This window comes from Lynx canadensis, chromosome E3 (genome assembly GCF_007474595.2).
Source record: "Lynx canadensis isolate LIC74 chromosome E3, mLynCan4.pri.v2, whole genome shotgun sequence".
NCBI classification, from domain to species: Eukaryota; Metazoa; Chordata; class Mammalia; order Carnivora; family Felidae; genus Lynx; species Lynx canadensis.
Window position 1 is genome coordinate 34558511 of NC_044318.1, and position 9731 is coordinate 34568241.

The window sequence follows — 9731 nt, forward strand, 5'->3', positions numbered from 1 at the left end:
AGATCATACAGTATCTGTCTTTCTCTGATTTATTTCACTTAGCATAATATCCTCAAGGTCCATCCATGTTTCCAAAAATGACAGATTTCCTTTTCATAGCTGAACAATATTCCACTGTGTATACACATGTATATTTGTATGTATACCATATGTGCTTTATCCACTCATCCATCGATGGACACTTAGGCTGTTTCCAAGTCTTGGCTGTTGTACATAATGCTGTAATGAACATGGGGGGTGCAGATATCTTCTTGAGATTTGTGCTTTCATTTCCCTCAGATAAACACACAGAAGTGAATTGCCGGATCATATGGTAGTTCTATTGGCAGTTTATCAATTTACATCCTCACCAACAGCGTATAAGAATTCCTTTTCTCCACATCCTCACCAACACTTGTTACTTCTTGTCGTTTAAATGATAGCCATTCTAACAGGTGTGAATGGACTACAGGGTTAATGTTTTTATATCCATTTGCACATGTGTTTAACTGTTTACCTTGTAAGTCACACAAATTGCAAACACAGAGACTAGGTCTAAAAAGTTAGGTACTTTAAAAAAAAAAGTGACAAAGGCATCAGTCAAGCCCAAACAAATAGGTAGGCAGGCCAATTCTTTTTCGCAAGATACCAAAATGAACTGGTACTGTAAATTCAAGTCATTCACTGTGCACAATCCAACAGAACTTACTGTGGTTATGTAACTGTTCCACATCTGCACTGTCCAATACAGTAGCCAGTAGTCACAGATGGCTACTGAGCACTTGAAATGTGGCTAGTGCAACTGAGGAGCTGAACTTTTAATTGTATTTAATTAATTTCAATGTAGTTAGCCCATTGTAGCTGGTGCTACCCTACTGGACAGCCTAACTCTAGAACCTTCTAAGTCTTCCAGATTTGTCCCACAGGCCTAGGAGCATCTAAACCCAGAAGCCCTTCAAAACTGGGATCATTAATAAGGTGAAACATCAGACAGAGAAGCTAATAAAGTCTTCATCAGCTCATCAAAAGTCAAAGAGCAATAGCCTGGGCATGCCTCCATTTGGTCTTGAGGCCAAATGAGGGTTTCTTCTGTATCTCCCTGACCTGGCCTCTGTCTTTCCAGCCTTGTTCTGATCCTCTCCCCTACACCAAACCTTTTCTTTTTGTTGAACCAATCGCTTTGTTGTCTCCAACAACATGTGAAGGCTTAGGCATGCTAGAGGATGAGCCTTTTATTTGGGCCGACAGACAGAGGATCTGACAGCCTGCCCGACATAGTCAAGAATGCAAATCCTACAGCTCTCAGGCTCCATTCAATAGCACCTTCTTCATTGGCTGAAAGTGATCCTTGTAGAATTCTTCAATACTTCTCCTCTTTATGAGTCCTGTGACACTTCGCTCATTCACATCCATCTTACTGAGCACCAACAACATGCCAGGTACAGTTCCAAGTGCTGAGATACACCAGTGGGCAAATAGGCAAAAACTCTGCCTTCTAAGATATTTCATTTTAGTAAGGGAGCTGGACAAGAAACCTTATAAATTACATACTCTTAGAGGAAGAAGATACACGTACCATAGAGAAAGCAAGGAAGAGGAGTAGAGTGCCAGGGGGAGGGAGTGGGCAGAAGGGTTCCAATTTTACATACCATGGTCAAAGAAGGACTAAGAAAATGACACTGAAGCAAAGATTTGAAGGAGATAAGGGTATCTGAGAAAGAGCATTGCACATAGAAGAAATAACAAGTACAAAGGCCCTGGGTGTTCAAGGAGGCAATGTGATGGGAATGCAATGAGCAGGGGGAGGGGTAGTAAGAAATGAGGTCACAGACATTAAAAGGGAATCAGAGAACATAGGACCCTATAGGCTACTGGAAGAGGTGTTCTTTCGCCGAGTGAGATGGGGAGCCACAGGAGGCTTTTGACCAGAGGAAGACAAGACCTGGCATTTTAACAGGATCACACCGGCTGCTATTTTGGATAGACTGTAGGAAGGCAATGGTAGAGGCAGGACAACCAGCCAGGAGGCAGCTGCAATAGTTCAGGTGAAAGATGATGGCACCCTGGACCAAGACTGTGGTGGAGAAGGTAGTAAGAATTACTTGGATTCTGGAAAACAACATTGATGGTTGTGTGGACAGGAGTACTGACTGCTGGATATGAATATGAGAGAAGCTGCTTCTCTCTGGGTTAAGTAGCTGAAGGGATTGTGTTCCCATCTCCTGAAATGGGGAATATCAGGCTACGTCTTCTCTATACTCCAATTAATGTGAACTATTTCCTGAACATGTATATCCCCACACACATCCTTCTCCTCCACCTGGAACAAGCCTCCATTCTAATGTCACCTATCAAAATCCTAGACCTTCAAGACCTAGCTCAAAGGCAGCCTCCTTCCTGAAACCTAACCCGGCTCTAACCCTAGCTGGAAATGATCTCTTCTTTGAATCTCTAAAGCATTCAGTTCCTACCTCTTTCATGGTATTTAACCACAGTCTTTGGGCCTCTCCTCAGAAGTATTTTTATGTGTGTGTGTGTGTGTGTGTATGTGTCAATTTATATTCAAAGCATCTCAGAATAAAAGATGTCTTCCATTTCTTTTTCTCCAAGCCCACTACTATGAAAAGAGTCCTATGCACATTAGGTGCTTTAAAATGCTCCTGATTATTTCCCGGCAGTTCATTAAAAGGAAGTTTCCCTCCATCAAGAGAAGAATCTATAAATCACTGACGGTTCCAAAAAGACCATTTATAAAAAGTCTCCAGGACTGAGGCTCAAATAAAATTCAGAGAGGTAGATCTCTTCATAGATCAGAGCCACTTTTAGAAAAAATATCGGGGCACCTGGCTGGCGCAGTCAGACATCTGACTCTTGATTTTGGCTCAGGTCATGATCCCAGGGTCGTGAGATCAAGCCCCGCATCAAATCAAGTTCTGCACTGAACATGGAGACTGCTTAAGATTCCCATTCTCTCTCTCTCTCTCTCTCTCTCTCTCTCTCTCTCTCTCTCTGCCCCTCTCCCCTGCTTGCACTCTCTAAAAAAAATTTAAAACAAAATTCTTTTTAAAGAAAAGAAGGGGGTGCCTGGGTGGCTCAGTCAGTTGAACATCTGAATTAGGCTCAGGTCATGATCTCACAGCTTGTGGGTTCAAGCCCTACAATGGGCTCTGTGCTGACAGCTCAGAGCCTGGAGCCTGCTTCAGATTCTGTGTCTCCCTCTCTCTCTGCCTCTCCACTGCTCATTCTCTCTCCTTCTCTCTCTGTCACTCAAAAATAAACAAACATTAGGGGCACCTGGGTGGCTCAGTCAGTTAAGCGTCTGACTTCGGCTCAGGTCATGATCTCGCGCTTCATGGGTTTGAGCCCCGCATCAGGTTCTGTGCTGACAGCTCAGAGCCTGAGTCTGCTTTGGATTCTGTGTCTCCCTCTCTCTCTGCCCATCCCCCACTCACGCTCTATCTCTCTCTCTCGCTAAAATAAATATTTAAAAAAATAATAAACATTTTAAAAATTAAAAAAAAAAGAAAAAATATCAAAAACTTGGATCCAAACTCTGGTAGACAGCAGGGCCCCCTAGAACGCCTCAACAGACAGTGGCCAGTCTAAGACAGAGCTAGAGAAGCCCAAGAAGAGAGCAGTTGCCCTCTGAAATAAGCAAATCAAATGTGTCTCTGTGGACAAAGGTTTAAAAGAAAGTTTCCTGGCTGATCTGCTTTTAATTTAGAGGAAAGGGGGAAATCTATGCAGTTCTTCAAGTAGTTTAACTACAAAGCTGTGTGATCTCAAGTATATTCACTTCTAACAGCAGGAGAAATGAGTAATACTGTACTGTGTCAAATAATGCCCCCCCGCCCCCCACTCATGTCTACCTGGAATCTCAGAATGTGACCTTATTTGGAAGCAGAGTCTTTGCAGAGTTCAGATGAGGTCATAATGGATTGGGGGGTTGGGGCTAAATCCAATGACTGATATCTTTATAAGAGAAAGAAGAGGAAGATTCAGATATGGAAACACAGAAAAGAAGGTCATGTGACAACAGAGACAGAGATTGAATGATACAGCCATAAGCCAAGGAGCCTCAAGAATTGCTGGGGACCACCAGAAGCTAGGATCAGTCAAAGACGGATTCCTCTCTAGAACCTTCAGAGGTAGACAGGCCCTCTTGGACTTCTAGCTTACAAAATGGTGAGAATATAGTTCTGCTGTATTAAGCCATGCAGTTGTGGTAATTTGTTACGGCAACCCTAGGAAATGAATACACTTCCTGTTTGATTTAACCAATCAAAAACATATAGACCACCCACTATGTGCAGGATACTGGTAGAAGGATTATAATGCTGCCTCAAAGCAGAATTAGGAAGGACAACCCCTACCTAGGTGATTGGAGATGGCATCCTCAAAGAATGACTTGGAGCGGGATCTTGACTATGATCAGGATATACAAGGTAAAGAGTATTCCAGAAACAAGTAATAGCATATGCTAAGGCTCAGCAACTTAAAAAGGAACACTAAGTTTAAGGAATAGTGAAAAAAAATTCAATGTGACTGAAATGTATGCTCCATGTGGGCAGGAAGCAGGAGATGTAGTGAAAAAGTAGAGTAGAGCCACCTATGAAGAGGCATATAAGCCACACCCAGGGCTTTGCACTTTATTTTATAGGCAAAGACTAACATGATCAAATTTGTTCCCAGGGAAATTCTTCTGGCAGCAGTATAGAGGAGAGCCTAGAGTGAGGGGCATGACCAATAGCATAGTGATGTATCAACAATCCAAGAAAAATAGGACGGGACTAAAATGAGGAAATGGCAGTGACAGGCAACTCAATCAGGCACTTTTTGAAGAAAAACTGACAGGATGTGGTGGCTGACTGAATATGGAGGGAAGGAGAATAGTAGAGTATGACTCCCAAGTTTTGTCCTGGAAGGGGACAGGATCACGCACAGGAGTGAAAAAAAGAGGGCTGAGAACAGTCTTAGGGAAAATCAACATTTAAAAACAGGTGGAGAAACAGGAGTGGGAAAGTCCCGGAGAAGGCAAGAGGAAAACAAGAAGAAAATGATGCTTCTGAAACCAAAGAACAAGAGGTGTGAGGAAGAATGATCACATCAACAGAAAATACTAAGGGGTCAAAAAATTAAAGCTGAAAAAAATGTGTCCAATGGGTTCATTATAGGTAAGCCGCTGGCAACCTGGGTGTAATCAGTTCTGATGGAGCAGAAGCAGTACCCTGCGTTCCAAAGATAATAGCAACTCATGAAGATTTTTTTTTAAGAGGTATGACAGTGAAGGGAACAAAGGCAATTATACCCAGTGTCCCCCTAATGCTCAATCAGCCACCAAGTCCTGCAGGTTTTCATGTAAATGTCACTTACAACTGTTTATTTCAGAAACTTCATGGAGGAGGCTGTCTTGCGTGGGACGCTGGGATGAGTGGCGTTTGGATAGGCAGAGAATGTAGCGGACAGCAATGCATTAAGAAAAAGACACAGAGGCACAACAGTAGATAGTGCAAAGTGTCTTCAGCATTACCTTGTGTAGACACACCAGTCTTGCTCGGTTTATTTTGGGGAACACTAAGGAAAGACTCTCAAGTTGAGTTGAGGCCACCCTGCAGAGGGCCTTGAATGCCAAGTTATGGAGTATGGACTGGAAGCAGTGGGCGCTGTGAACTAACAGGAGTAAATGAGTATTTTAATAAGGTGAGTACAGGCAGTTGGCCTTTTAGAAAGACTAACAACAGGGAGCCTGTGGTGTCTATCCCCTCTCATCTAAAATTTGATTCCTTGAACTTTAAATTCTTTCCAGGCCAAACCTGTGACTTTCTAAGGTTTCCTGGGCCAATACCCAGTTCCCAGGGATGTCCCTTGTGAACTTCTACCTTGTTTACTAACCCACAGCCTCTCAGTTAACTATTCTAACTCAACTCTTTTTTTTTTTTAATTTTTTTTTAACGTTTATTTATTTTTGACACAGAGAGAGACAGAGCATGAACAGGGGAGGGGCAGAGAGAGAGGGAGACACAGAATCTGAAACAGGCTCCAGGCTCTGAGCTGTCAGCCCAGAGCCCGACGCGGGGCTCGAACTCACGGACCGTGAGATCGTGACCTGAGCTGAAGTCGGACGCTTAACCGACTGAGCCACCCAGGCGCCCCCTAACTCAACTCTTAAGTTTGTGGGTGAGTAGGGGTTGGGTTTTCTTTCAACTTAGTCTCAACACCTCACAATAAAAGCTCAATAAATACTTGCCAAATTAAAAATTAGCCCGAAAACATAGTTTTTACACATAAATCTGTAAAAGAAAATCTTCCCAAACATAAGCCATCTCAGAGCCCCTGATGTGGATTATCTAAGTCTATGTCTCCCAATTAAATCATCCATATCCATTTTTTTAATAGCCAGACATACACCAGATAATGAGGGGATAGCAGATTGAAATAAAAATGTTAATACCTATAGCTTAACCTCATTTTCCATCAGCAAGTGGCTGTCTTATCTACTGTACTCCACAGGAAAGGCACCCTCTTGGAGTTTATACCTCGGGTGGTAAATGTATTTTCCCTAACGATGAAGGAGAGCTTGGGTAGAATGAGTGGAGGAGCCCACTCCTTAACTGGTTATTTGCAGTATGGGACATACTTGGCTGGGTTCATTCATTTCTTTATTCACACATTTAGTGAGCTTCTCCAAAGGCCAAGCAAGTTAGCAGGTGCTGGAATGACAGATCCTCCAAGACTTATGCTAGGATAGTGCTGCTGCGGCAGATCTGCTCCACACAGAGAGAAAACGTTGGTTACAGGCTTTATTTACAGGTAATAGAGCCTCTGGTTAAAAAAAAAAAAAAAAAAAAAAAAAAAAAAAAAAAAAAAAGCAGTAGTTTTTCACAGGACAATCGTGTCCATCTGATCTGAGGCCGCGGGTCGGAAGGACTAAGTTTAGACAAAGAAAGCCAGCTAGGTCAGCTCCTCACCCTTGCTCTTTCGAGGCTCCTGCTCGGAGGATGGGCACAGGGACTCCGGGGACATCTGCTCAGGCAGCTTCTCCATGGGCTGGGTCCAATCCCCGGTGCTGCTCCAAGGCCAAGACTTCCCCTAAAATGTCTTCAGAGCGCGACACAACGGACGGGCAGTCACTTCAGAAAAGGGAGGGAGAAGAGGGCAGATGCAGGGAAAACGGCAGGTTTCCCGGGAGAGGCTCCCAATTCAATCTCCCCAGGCCGGCTGGGCCCCGGCGCGGGGGCGCGGCCAGGCCTGCGGCCCCAACCCCGCACCACGGGCATCCCTTCGGCCCGAGCCCCCCGCCGCAGTCCGAGCTTCCCCCAGCTACGGCGCAGACCCGGAGCCCCGGCCCGTAGCCCCGACACTCACTCGCGCAGCCGCTCCGCAACGACGGCCACCTCGGCCCCCGGGGCAGGACTGGAAACTCGGGCTCCCCGGCGTGCACTTCCGGGTCCCGTCTAGGCAGCTCGGAGGTCTCCTCTCGATCGTGGGTTCTCCAGGGCCGCTGGGGAGCCCGACTCGGGAGCAGTGTGAAGATGGGGCCTCCTTTGGCGTTCGTCTTTCTCCAAGGAGGGATTGAGAGAGGCTGGGCAATGTCCTTTCATTGCCCAAGTGGACCTAGGGTCTAAATTGGTTTCCTTCTCATCGCCACTGTCCCGTGTGCACACCATTTGCCTCCTCCCTTGACCCTTGCCGTTTTACCACCCATCTTGACCTCTCTCTCTTCTTCCAAATCACAAGTCGGGGACCCTGCGGGGCCCGAATTTCATATCTATGCCCGCAGTCCAGCCAGTCCTTTCCCTTTGTGGCTTCAACTTGGCCAGTGTTCCCCCTTCACTACTCCCAGCGCCTCCCAATTGCGCCTCGAGTGTATAAGTAAGCAGGACGTATCTGTACCAATGGGCTAAAAGAGGAAGAAAAGCCTTAGAAATAGGGTCAAGATTCAAAGAGCTTACAGTGCCCGGAGTTTGCCAGGGGCATATTTGACATGTTGAAACAGTAAAAATGTTAGGGAAATTTGTTCATGATAAGGGGAGTTTCCTGCTAAACTCCGAAATAGCAATTACCAGCTATGGAGTACTTAAACTGACCTTATCTCATTAATCTTCACGACAATCCCATGAAGTTCGTACTTTTTGTAATTTTAGTGCCAGAAACTGCAGACTCAGTAAGCAAGTAAAGGCAGCATTTAGAACCCTGGCCCGTTCAAACCAAAGCGTCGAGTCAAACTGCGCCCAGGAAGGACAATGGTTAGATGGAGTGGAGATTTGTAAATGAGCAAGTGCAGGAAAGAAAGACAGACACTGTCATTATGCCCAAGTTGTAAATTTATAAACATGGATGGAATACAAATATAAGAGGTTAACCATTTTCTAAAAGTGAAGAGTGAATGAGATCCATCAGCAAAATGAAAAATTCCAGTATTTCTTTGACTTGTACAGTGCACCATCTGCTTGAAATCATCCTTCCAGTCTGGGATTAAACACTCATTCCTCCATGCACTTGAATTTTTGAAGGGAGTGTAAGATGTGATACCATTAGGATACAAATGTTAGCAAAAAGAGACAGATGTCACAGTTTGATGACTCCAGTAAGGAGTGCCTAAGGGGAGGCAATTCCTACCAGTCTAGGATTCCTGATGGTCTCTCAAGTTCATATTTAAGCTCTCCAAATCCAGGGTACTCCCCTGGACAATGCTAGTCCTGCACTGCTAACTGCTTGCTCCTTAGTTCCCTTTTTTCGATTTTATGCCAAACACTTATATGTTCACTGGTTTTTATATTGGTGTTTATAGTAATTTTTTGGCACTTAATATATGACCAGTACCTTTTACATTATCTTATTTAATTTTCATGCTACTGTTAACCATTGTACAGACGAGGAAACTAGAGAGGCTAAGTAAAATTTCCAAAGTCACACAGCTAGTAAACAGCAAAGTACATAGGCAAGTCTAATTCCAAAGCCATTGCTTTGGTAACTAATCTGCTTTAGTCTTCATTGCTTAATGGTTTGATTCCTGTATGTTAACTGTACCCACAGGCTACTACTACTGAATATCCTAGCACCTGGCAATAGTATTACTGAATGAATGAAAAGAATCGTTGAGATTACATTTTCAGATGTGGGAATCCCAACGTGCTTTGCAGTTATGATACCTCAGGGGCCTCTTTGGAACTTCATTCTTAAATTTCCTCAGTTGCCTACATCCCACTTCCTAGGGTGAGACATTACTCCAGAGAGCGTAATTACCTCAAAGATGCCATACTCCTTCATCTGAAACCCTTCCAACATGCTCTCTTTTGCCTGAAATCCTCCCCTTGCTCCTTCGTCTTCCAGTGGTCTCCATCTGTCTAGTCTACCTCTATTCACTCTTTTGCTCAAGCCAAAAACCTAGGAATCAAACTTGATTTTCCCATTACCCACTTTACTCCACTGCTATAATTTAACCAGAAGTGATAGTAAACCTAAGAATACAAGTCCATCAATCAGCAAATTCCAGTTAGCAGGATAAAAAGCATATTCTGGGCACTGAGAAGTGTAAATATAAATCTAGTAATGGGCGTGGAGGTACCTTGACAGGAGGTAAGAATTTGGGAGCTCTGACCTGTGGCCTGTCATTGTCAAAACTATCTAAGCCTGTTTCAGGGAGCAGGGTCTCTGACTAGCTCCCCAAAGGTACTGTCTCCTAGTATCCCAGACAGCTCTGGGAGCATTCAGGATCAACTGCAAACTGATAATAGTCAATCACTGAGGAT

At 44.3% G+C, this 9731-nt stretch overlaps 1 protein-coding gene across 6 annotated transcripts in view; it reads right to left on the reverse strand.

Moving 5' to 3' along the window:
• The window catches only part of TMEM225B (transmembrane protein 225B), a 28845-nt gene extending 21407 nt beyond the window's left edge, over positions 1-7438 (reverse strand). For 4 of the 6 annotated variants that reach the window (XR_004343038.1, XM_032591564.1, XM_032591561.1 and 1 more), the window contains exons 1-2: positions 7345-7438; positions 6948-7109 (exon numbers count right to left, since the gene is read on the reverse strand). The gene's annotated coding sequence lies outside the window, so the exon portion shown is untranslated. Of the gene's footprint in view, positions 1-5509; positions 5650-6616; positions 6802-6947; positions 7110-7344 lie in introns of all 6 variants that reach the window. The other 2 variants (XM_032591562.1, XM_032591563.1) reach the window with 2 other exon arrangements.
• Between the last annotated feature and the right edge of the window lie 2293 nt (positions 7439-9731).